The sequence below is a fragment of the Priapulus caudatus genome, unplaced genomic scaffold, assembly GCF_000485595.1.
Source record: "Priapulus caudatus unplaced genomic scaffold, Priapulus_caudatus-5.0.1 Scaffold277, whole genome shotgun sequence".
NCBI lineage: Eukaryota > Metazoa > Priapulida > Priapulimorpha > Priapulimorphida > Priapulidae > Priapulus > Priapulus caudatus.
In genome coordinates this window covers 47241-57279 of record NW_014577338.1, presented here as the reverse complement: position 1 = coordinate 57279, position 10039 = coordinate 47241, and the positions used below count along the sequence as shown (strand labels likewise).

Sequence of the window (10039 nt, the reverse complement as noted above, 5' to 3'; positions counted from 1 at the left end):
GAATGAAGGAGAGAGCAGAGAGAGAGATAGTGTTAGATAGATGATGGATAGATAGATAGATGGATGATGGAGGGATGGCGATGGGCGATGGTGGATGGATGGGTGGTATGGATGGATGGATGCATGGTGGATGGATGGAATGGTGGATGGAGGATGGTTGATGGATGGATGGCTGGATGGTGGATGGATGGATGGATGGATGGATGGGATGGATGATGGATGGTATGGTAGGATGGATGGTTATGGTATGGTTGGGATTGTATGGATGGTCATGGATGGATGGTACAATGGATGGATGGATGGAGGGCATGGGCAATGGATGATAGATAGTAGATAAATGATAGAGGTAGATAGCATTAGATAGATATGTGGTGTATACGTGCGCACATAGCTTTGCGGCGTGGGGTGTTGTGTTTGTCGTGCGCGCGTTGCGCGTTGTGAGTGCGTGGGAATGTGTGTGTGTGTGTGTGTTGGGGGGGGCGTGCGTGCGGCGGTGCGGCGTCGCGTGGTGCGTGCGTGCGTGCGTGCCTGCCTGCCGAATGGTGGGGTCATGGTGGCAGTGTGTGTGTGGATGTGATGTATGTGTGTAGGTGCGTGGGTGCCGTGCGGGGGCGTGCGTGCGGACCTTGTGTGCGGCGCGCGGCGCGGCTGCGTGTGTGTTCGCCCGGGCGTGGCGTGCGGTGCTCCGTGCGGTGTGTGTGTCGTCGCTAAGGGTGAGAGCCGACGCGCCAGAATTAAGATCATGCGACAGGCTTTGCGGGTAATTGAGTTTTATCTGTTTTTTTGTGTCTTTGTTTTTTGAGTCTATCGTTTTAGCAGCATCGGAGTTGGATTTGGCAGGTGATGTTTAACCCTCGGGTTCACTGTAACATGCGTGGGGGCCGCGACAGTACCGCTGGTAAGTCTCTTGTACACATGCTCTGTACAGATGTTACATTCGAGATTAGTAATCTGAGATTAGTTGTGGTTTAATAGACAGGCTGTGGGCGTTTAGCAACATTAGGTTAGAAAAGCTATAGGGTTGGGTAAGAGCCAAGCATAGGTTACGGACGTTTAGCGTTAGGACTGGTACAGATGCTTGGCCGATCTTACATTGCGCGCGGACATCTATTCAATAACGAGAGTGTTGGTGGTGTATGATTGGCTGCGGGTAGAGTGAATGGGCGTGATTTGGGATGCGGGGTTTCTATATACATAAGGGACGGGGCAGCATTTTGAACGAGGACGCGCGTTGAAATTAACAGGACGGGACCACAGGGCACTATGGACCGTATTCAATTAATAACATGGATGGTTAATAAGACAACTTTGTCAGTACTACTCTAGTCCTACCAGCTAGGCCTACCAGTACCAGCAATAGGTCTTAATGTTTGATATAAGCTTTTATTCACACGCCAATACACCGCTGCAACACAGAGCCCGCCACGCATTTGATGGCACAGATACAAGGTAGGGTTAGAGAACGAGGGTAGAGAAAGCGGTGTTCACAGAAAATTCGCAGACCCGCTCCACGTTTTGTCGCAGCCTAAAGGAGAAGAAGAAAGAGTCCAAACGCCATGATTTGGGCATCTGGGTGTAGGGTGGGAGAAGTGGAGGGGAGTCGGGAGGAGTTTGCGATTCTGGGGGACTTTACCAGCAATTATCAGTGCAGCAATCCTGCCTCAATTGCCGCAAATTTCCCGATGCAGCCGATTCGTAATCGGGGGACAGTACAATGGCAAGGGCGCGCATTGCATTCTGGGAGCAGGATGTTCAGATAGGTAAGGGGGTGGGGTCGCGGGGCGTGGTTGCTCCCAGAATGCTATTGCGCAGCATTCTCACGTCAGCTAACTCGATCCAGATTATGCGCGGTTGAAGCGAATGGTCTTAGATTTTGAGAGATTTGAAGATTAAGAGCCTAGATGTTCTATCGCCCGGGCATGGGGGCCATTGGGCGGGTATACGGTAGCAGGAGCCATGTCACGCGCGACAGGCGCGCGCAGTTTTAATCAACGTGTACAATCGTGTGGTAGAGTTCGGTGTTCCACAGCATGATCGGTCTAGGACTCACGTCGGGGTACAAGGTCGAACGTTATTCGAATCCGGCATTTGGTGTTACGGCAAAACCGGTACGTTTTAGCTAACGATGTCGGTATAGTAGGAAAACATATATTGTAAATGTTTGATTAACAAATTTCGTACACAGGTCGTTACACAAGATCCACGCAGATGCCTTGGCGTGGGTAGTCTTTCACGACTCTACCGGGAAATGAGGAGGGGTTAGTAAGATACGAATCGCTGTTTGGAGAGAGCAAGCGAGCTCTACGGTTGGTTAAATAGCCACAGCCGATTTGCTATTGTTCGCATGAGTTGCACCATGCAGGGTGCTAAAGTTGTTATACTGTTTCTAGGGAGAACAGACAGTCACAAGGAGGCACGGAACGTGGGTGTATTGTGTTATTGTTATGTGTTGTTGTATTGTATTTCAATATGTGTTGATTGTATGTGTTGTTGTATTGTAGTTTCAGGTAATGCATATGTATATGTATTATGGAATATCTGTTGAGTGTTGGGAGTATTTCAGGCTTATGCAGTCTGGATTTAATGAGTGTGGGTGGGCATTGGGTTCGACCGCCGTCTTTGGTGGTTGTAGTTGTGTATTCGCCGGGCGCAGCCGCCTGTTTCCTCTCTTTGCGAGGCGTTCGTGCGAGGGAGGGTTTTTAAGGAATTTATTATTGCAAGCGATGGTTTACTTGCCAGTTCGGGGTCAAGTATGGTGTTATATCATTGTGGTCAGTGAGATTTTTGTTGGCGGCAGTGCTGAGCTCTCTCTCTCTCTCTCTCTCTCTCTCTCTCTCTATATATATATATATATATATATATATATATATATATATTCATAGATATTCATGTGTGCGCGCCCTAGGGTTGGCAATTTTATTATTCGAAATGAGATTTCTCGATGTTGAACTTCGGCTTCTATCCGGCTGATTGCTCTTGTGCCATTTATTATCTTTATAAATTGAACAAGACAAAATGCTGTTACTGCGCGGAAATAAAATTAAGCCCCCTGCATGCTTAATACTGTCTCGTATTCGCGAAAGAATGTCAGCGAGTAGAAATCAGCACCCGGGCAAATAACAAAAATCTACCAGCAGCATACATGTATATAATTGTACGTATGTGTAACATGGGTGAGTCTGCATCCACGACCATGGATCGCTTTCGCTTCATTTCGCGCAGTCAGTCAGCGGGATTCAAACATTCCGTGCTTACTAACAGAGACTCGACGAATACCAACGAAGGAGAAAGTGGCATATTATCTTACCATTTCTTGTTGTGTCTGCTTTCATCGTAAAACGTAATGGAAAAAGCGTAATTCGATATAAATGCACGGTTGTATTTGTAATTGGCATAATTCGCGTTTTACATAGAGGCTGAGATGTGGTTCTCTTGATATTCTACGCTTCCTTTCTTCTTCGTTATTGGCCTTTCACGTGTTATGTAAGTTATTGGCATGCCATACTGTGCAGGTCAAGATAGTACCAATCTCCATTCGTTTCAAGTGACCTATCAGCCTGATGTGATTGATAGACACATTAAGTCAATCAATGTTTTAGCAGGACATTCTAAAATGCAACGTTTAGCAGCGAAGTGCCGCAAAGTCGTCACTTACCACGTGAAAAGCGTGTGTAAACGTCTATATTGACTGACGTAGCAATAATATCCGCGTGCTTATCGCATGTCATGTCTGTAACTATTACAGTGTTAAGACCACCGAAAGCGAGATCAAGTCCGCACCCATCACGCTCACCCTACAGCACAAATACACACACGCGCACGCACGCACGCACGCGAACACACGCACACACACACACACACGCACGCACACACGCACGCACACACACACACACACACACACACACACACACACACACACACACTCACTCACTCACGCACAAACACGCGTGAGCGTGGTGGGGGTGGAATTGATCTCGCCGCTAGTTGTTAAGCCAGCTCCGAAGCCTCATTCACCTCTAGCCCCCCCGGAGGAAATTCCACGCTGTACACTCGCTCTCTCTCTCTCTCTCCCTCTCTCTCTCTCTCTCTCTCTCTCTCTCTCCTCTCTCTCTTTCTCATTCCGCTCTCTTTTCTTGCTTTCTCTCTCTCTCTCTCTCCCTCTCTCTCTCTCTCTCTCTCTCTCTCTCTCTCTCTCCTCTCTCTCTTTCTCATTCCGCTCTCTTTTCTTGCTTTATCTTTCTCTCTCTCTCCCTCTCTCTCCACGGACTAGTAACTTAATAAGCAACATTTTCCTATTCGCGAAAGGGCTTCTTTCTTCCTCTAATCTCCGACGACGCTGAAAAACATGCAGTATAGGCTTCGGTCGGCGGCCTGTCGTACACGTAGGCCTAAATAAGCGCGTCTGTGGGGAGCTCCGCATCGCTCACTGTGAACCCAAACGGCACCGACTACCCCCACGCCCAACCCCCGCGGGCCGGCGACATAAACTGATGCATCGGCGCTGACGTGCGTAACCACTAAGCTCCAGACCATGCATAGGTAATCAAAAAGGCGGCACGTACAAAAGGGAACCTTCGTTATGTTGCGCACAATCGGTTAATGATCGCGGCTATTAGATTTATTTATTATTAATGAAAATACGAACGAATCGGCATTCGGGCATCCTAGTTGGTACTGCTGATGCCAGTCATAGGCGCTCGCATCTAGTATTCAGCGCGATCGCTATCTATCGTATGCGTAACAACGTCGGCGAATCCTAAAATGGTTCGTGTCACAATAGATTAGACCTCCGATGTAATTACGATGAAAGGAGAGCAGCATTTCAGTACGTACTCGTCCTCTCTTTCTATCACTGTGTTTATTATCACTGACACTTTTTGTATATAGTTAGCGCCGTGCCAAGTAGCTGTGTGCAACGATAAGGCTTAAATGTTTCGCATAATAGCTTTAGATCCTGAACATGCGCAAATATCAGTCCGATTAATTGTATAGACACGCGAATTAGTTGTCGAAAAGATTCCGGATAATCTAGGCACAACTAATTTTATTCCGTATAACTAGAATTATACGACAAGAGGTTAAGACGATTGCATGTTAGCAAGTGGTCGGTATAAATGTACGTTTTATTAGAAGTAATTGTCTTAGGAGACTTCCTATTTCCAAACATTCGTGATATATGCGCATATCATCGGACTAACACAGCGCTTAATGAAATAAATATTAGGAATAGGAGGTTATGTGGGGAAGCGGGCACACAAGAGCCTGGATGAATCTCATGAAATTATGTAGTACTTATGAAAGATAAAATACTTATACGCCATATATTATTTCATGCTTATGGGTCATATAATACATATACGTCGCATTATTTCACAATGCACGTACTTGCGAAAGGTAAAATACTAATAGGCCAACATCATGTTATTTCACAAGACAAGTAGTCATGAGAGATAAAATACTAATACATCGTATTATTTCAGAAGACCAGTACCTATGAGTTATGACATTTCTACTCTTGAAACCACGGCCGAGCTCTTTAATTATTCTGGCATCCTCAAAGACAACTGCTCAAAGGCCCTGGTATACATTACAACAACAATTGCATTAGCAAAACTGATGAGTGTAATTCGTTAAGCAAATTACCACCCGCTAACCGCTAACCGCGAAGACGCGACATCGGCGCCCATGAGTCCATCATATTCCAACTCCGATCACGCGCGTGCGTCCGAGGAACATGCTAAACGCGGGAAATGACCTAAGGGAACGAGGGAGTGTGGGTTACCAGTGCAAATCACGGACGCGGCCTCAGTCACAAATGAGCAGCCCGCAGAAATTGATACGTAATTACCCTGGCTGGTGCACGCGTGCCACGCAGTCTGTAGATGTGTATCTATTAGGTCGTCATCGCCTAGGTCGTGCCCGTGTTTGTGCGCATGAGTTAAGTGAGCATCTGGACTGTGTATGTGTGTGTGTGTGCGTGCGTGCGTGCGTGCGTGCGTGCGTGTGTGTGTGTGTGTGTGGTTGGGCGCCATGTGTGTGTGTGTGTGCGTGCGTGTGTGTGTGTGTGTGCGTGCGTGCGTGCGTGCGTGAGTGCGTGCATCTGTGTGTGTGGTTGGCCATGTGTGTGTTTTGTTTGTTTATTAGTGTGTATGTGTTTCTGTGTGTGCAATGTATTCAGATACGTTTTGTTTTTTATTTTTTATTTATTGCATGATTGCTATTTAGCACAGATGATTGCAGGGCGTGCGGTCAGCATATTATGATCTGATAGATCTTGCTATGTATATCGCTGTCTGTGTTTAAGTGCTCATGGACGGATTTGGATAAAAATTAATATTACATAACATTTGGGCATAATTGTAAATGAAATAGTACCACGATAAAAAGATCATCGTTGACTCACGTTTAGCGGGATTCCAGCCACATAACTACCAAAGTATGGCAATTTAAAATTTGATTTTGCATAGTTATTTGCTATCGAATTTTAACGGCACTGTGTGATGGATAATTATGTTTTCTTATAATATCGGTTGTCTACGTTAATTGCCGGATTTTGCCGAATTTCATCGAAATGAATATGGTGCACCATATAAATGACGAAGCGAATTTGTTAAATTAATATAAGTGGCTGAAATCGAATAGTTGAACCTTGGAGTGGTAAGACAATTGAGGGATTGGCGTCAGTAATGAACATTTCCCATCCGGTGAAGGTTATTGAAAGTATTCTACACATGGTTCCAGAAGATCGACTCGAGCGTTAATAAGTATGGCGTGAGAAAGCGCTTGGTCGCACTGTTGCTAAATAAATTAGGAGCTCGTTGAATGCGAAAACCTACCTAAATATTAAAAGCAATTTCAAATTACGGCGACATGTGAGAAAAAGAACAACTGTAACCTTCATTATATTGTCTCTGCTGCGACACGAGGCAGATAAATAATTTTTATCATGGCTTTTAAAATATCCATCGCCGCGGCACCAAACAAGGAAACGTCAATTTGCATTTCGGAATTTCTTGAGAATTAAAACCTCTAATGCATTCGTTATAAATTTTACATTCGATCACGAGCGCAAATGGGTTAGCATATTCCGTAATAACCCTTCCTTGCCAATAATTGCTAAACAACCCGACGTCTTAAAAACACAAGCATATTTAGCTGCCGTTGCCATAGTAACGCGAACGGCGTATTTTCTTTAGGAAGTGGCGGGGAAGCTGCGGTGTTGGTGCGGCTCTAAACAGCGTGATACAAAAGCTAATTACTCCTTGTTAGTGCTGATTACCGATCTCCAAGTGGCTTCCGCAAGTTTCGTAATGATGGGTCGCTGCGCATCAGGCACTCAGCGTGTGTAGCTGCCTCGCTCTGCGAACGTGTTTTACGTGAGGACGGGAGAACAGACGAGGTGGCATGTGTCGTAAATTCCAAGTAATCACCACTGCGGCTCGCTGGAACCGCCATCTTTATTTCCGAGCTAGAGGAACTCGCGCGGGCACGATATGTTACTGCGGCTGAAAGGATTTTTCGCTATATAGTCTATAGTGATTTCTCTTAAACGCTGATTTCTCTCTATATGAGCTCGCCGTGTGACGGTCTATATACGTGATCGTAAACGGCAATTTCAAACGACGATTAACCGTAGATACGACTACGGCGACATACGGTACAAAGCAATATGGAGTAGCTAGTCTAGACGCGTCTTTTCTGGCGTCTAGACGCGCACGAAATGAAATATCCGCATTTCTGACGCGCTAAGCATGTAGGTACTCATTGCATCTGGAATGTATGCGGACACGTGCAGAGCAGGTCTGCGTTGCACTAAACAGGCGGTCAATTTCTTGATATGTCCCAAAAGCCTATAGGTCGTGCACCCATTACCGTGTGCGTAGTTTGACTACGAAACCGATTTTCATTCAAATGTCGCCCTATAATTAGCGAAAACATAGTTTCGCTCCGTGTTGCAAGGCGCGGTAAATACTGCCTGACCCTATTACGCAAAGCCAATATCAAATAATCCCATACTTTCTTAGTCACAAATCGACTCAGATTATATAGGGGGACAAGTTGCATGTACCGGCTAGATACGATCCTGGCGATACAGGAGTGCTTGACCTGAATACTCTAGTTCGGCGAGGCATGAGTAATGATGACATGAACGCGCAAAATGCAGCTGGAAGAGCTTGTAGCTTGTACAGAATTAATGACATTCCCCTTTTGGTACCATAAAATGCGTGAATTTAAAGTAATCTAGCGTTACTAATAAATCTACCGCTGCGCTGTCTTTTGTCCTTGGCGGACGCGACTACGTGCTTATCAAATCAGTTCAATTCTCCTCCGAGGCGGGCTGGCCGCCGGCAGTCGTTAATTGTCGAGTACTCAGTAAACATCTAACTGGCTTAATAAATATAGTCACCCGCGCCAATATTTCCCGCACACCGAATATTTTGCTTGCCAAGTACTGTCGCTATTCACGATGATTACAGTTCATATAGCGATTCGGATCGGGGGCGTATTGTCTTGCAGAACCTATAATGACGTCCGACAGCAGAGTATTTATGTGTGCGCGCCATTCGGTATATTATTCTGCTTCGCGGAGCTGTGTTTAACTCTTCGTGCTGAAAAAGTAGAGTATAGTTTCATTAGTGTCTCTTCATCGCCGAAACCCATTGTCTGGTAATTACTACTAGTGCAATGAGAAACTTCTCAAATGCTCGATCTTATCTTTTAATATGAAAGATCAATAAAGGGAGCATGTAACGCTTAGCTTGCGTAGTCACTGTCAATCAAACGGACGTCTACTCGTCATTTTTTCGAGGTTTTCATCTAGGAAGAAGTTTCGCCATATTAAATGCTATGATGGGTTGTTCTAATATCACATAGAATTCCAGTGTAAACCAGCCAAACTCAATTAAGTACGAGTGGGGTGCTCGTTAAACGACATCGTATAGGCCTAGTGTTGTTAGAACGCCGTTACACACGAGTTAACGTCGTGCCTCTAAGATAACACAGCGGCTATTCGTAGCCAATAAGATGACGATCAGCGAGAGTGCTGTGCGCCATCGTGCCGAACTGCATGCAGCGCCCCCTTCGATACAACTCAGTGAATTGAGCCAGAACGAGAGCGCCATCTATCGTGGAGTTTGCCATCGTGCATTGCTATCGTGCAGTGAAACGTGGATGCTACTGTAGGTCTCTGCTTTATCGTTTCAGCTAACTGTACAGTTTTATTTTGAGTGTACATATATAGCATATATATGTTAGATAGTGAAAGGAATAACACGAAATCTAAGTTAATTCATAATAAGCCAATTAGCACTCATTGGTACGTCTAATAAAAATGATGAGCACCTCTAACATGCCATCCCCATTAAAACTAAATACATACAGAAAGAAAGGTAACTCAGATTTAAATAGTAATAATCTTTTACAAAATAGTAAAATGAAAACTTTGATATAGAACACGCAAGGGAACCATTACGCACGGAATGTAAAATACAAAACGTACTGTGAATTGCGAAGTTTCGTACATGTATATAACCACTAATGACGTTCAGTGATAAAATAGGAAACATTGCTAGCAACTTTATCGAGAAAACACAATTGTAAGGTTACTTCAATAAATAGAAAACACCAATAAAAAAATGCGAAACAGAAAGATGCTCTATGGCAATTGAACTGCGTTTGGGAAGAACGTAGCAGAAGCTTAAAATTAACACAATACGCACTGTAGCCAGGCATCGTCAATATTAACAAGACACACTTAATAGCCGCGTTACACTGGACACACGGCGTATCGCATGCGCTGCATCGCAAATAGAAACAAAATAACTCGAAATGGAACAAACTCAGTGGTATGTAAGTGCCAGCACGCGGGCATGCAGACAAACAAACATACACACGCACGCACGCACGCACGAATGCAGACACACACACACACACACACACATACACACACACACACACACACACACACACACGACGACACACACACACACACACACACACACACACACGCACACGCGCACACACACATACATACACACAT

The 10039-nt window shown here is 45.1% G+C and overlaps 1 long non-coding RNA gene across 1 annotated transcript in view; it reads left to right on the top strand.

Moving 5' to 3' along the window:
• LOC106808436 overlaps window positions 1-10039 on the top strand; it is a 16944-nt gene that overhangs the window by 1616 nt on the left and 5289 nt on the right. The gene's annotated exons all lie outside the window — the stretch shown is intronic.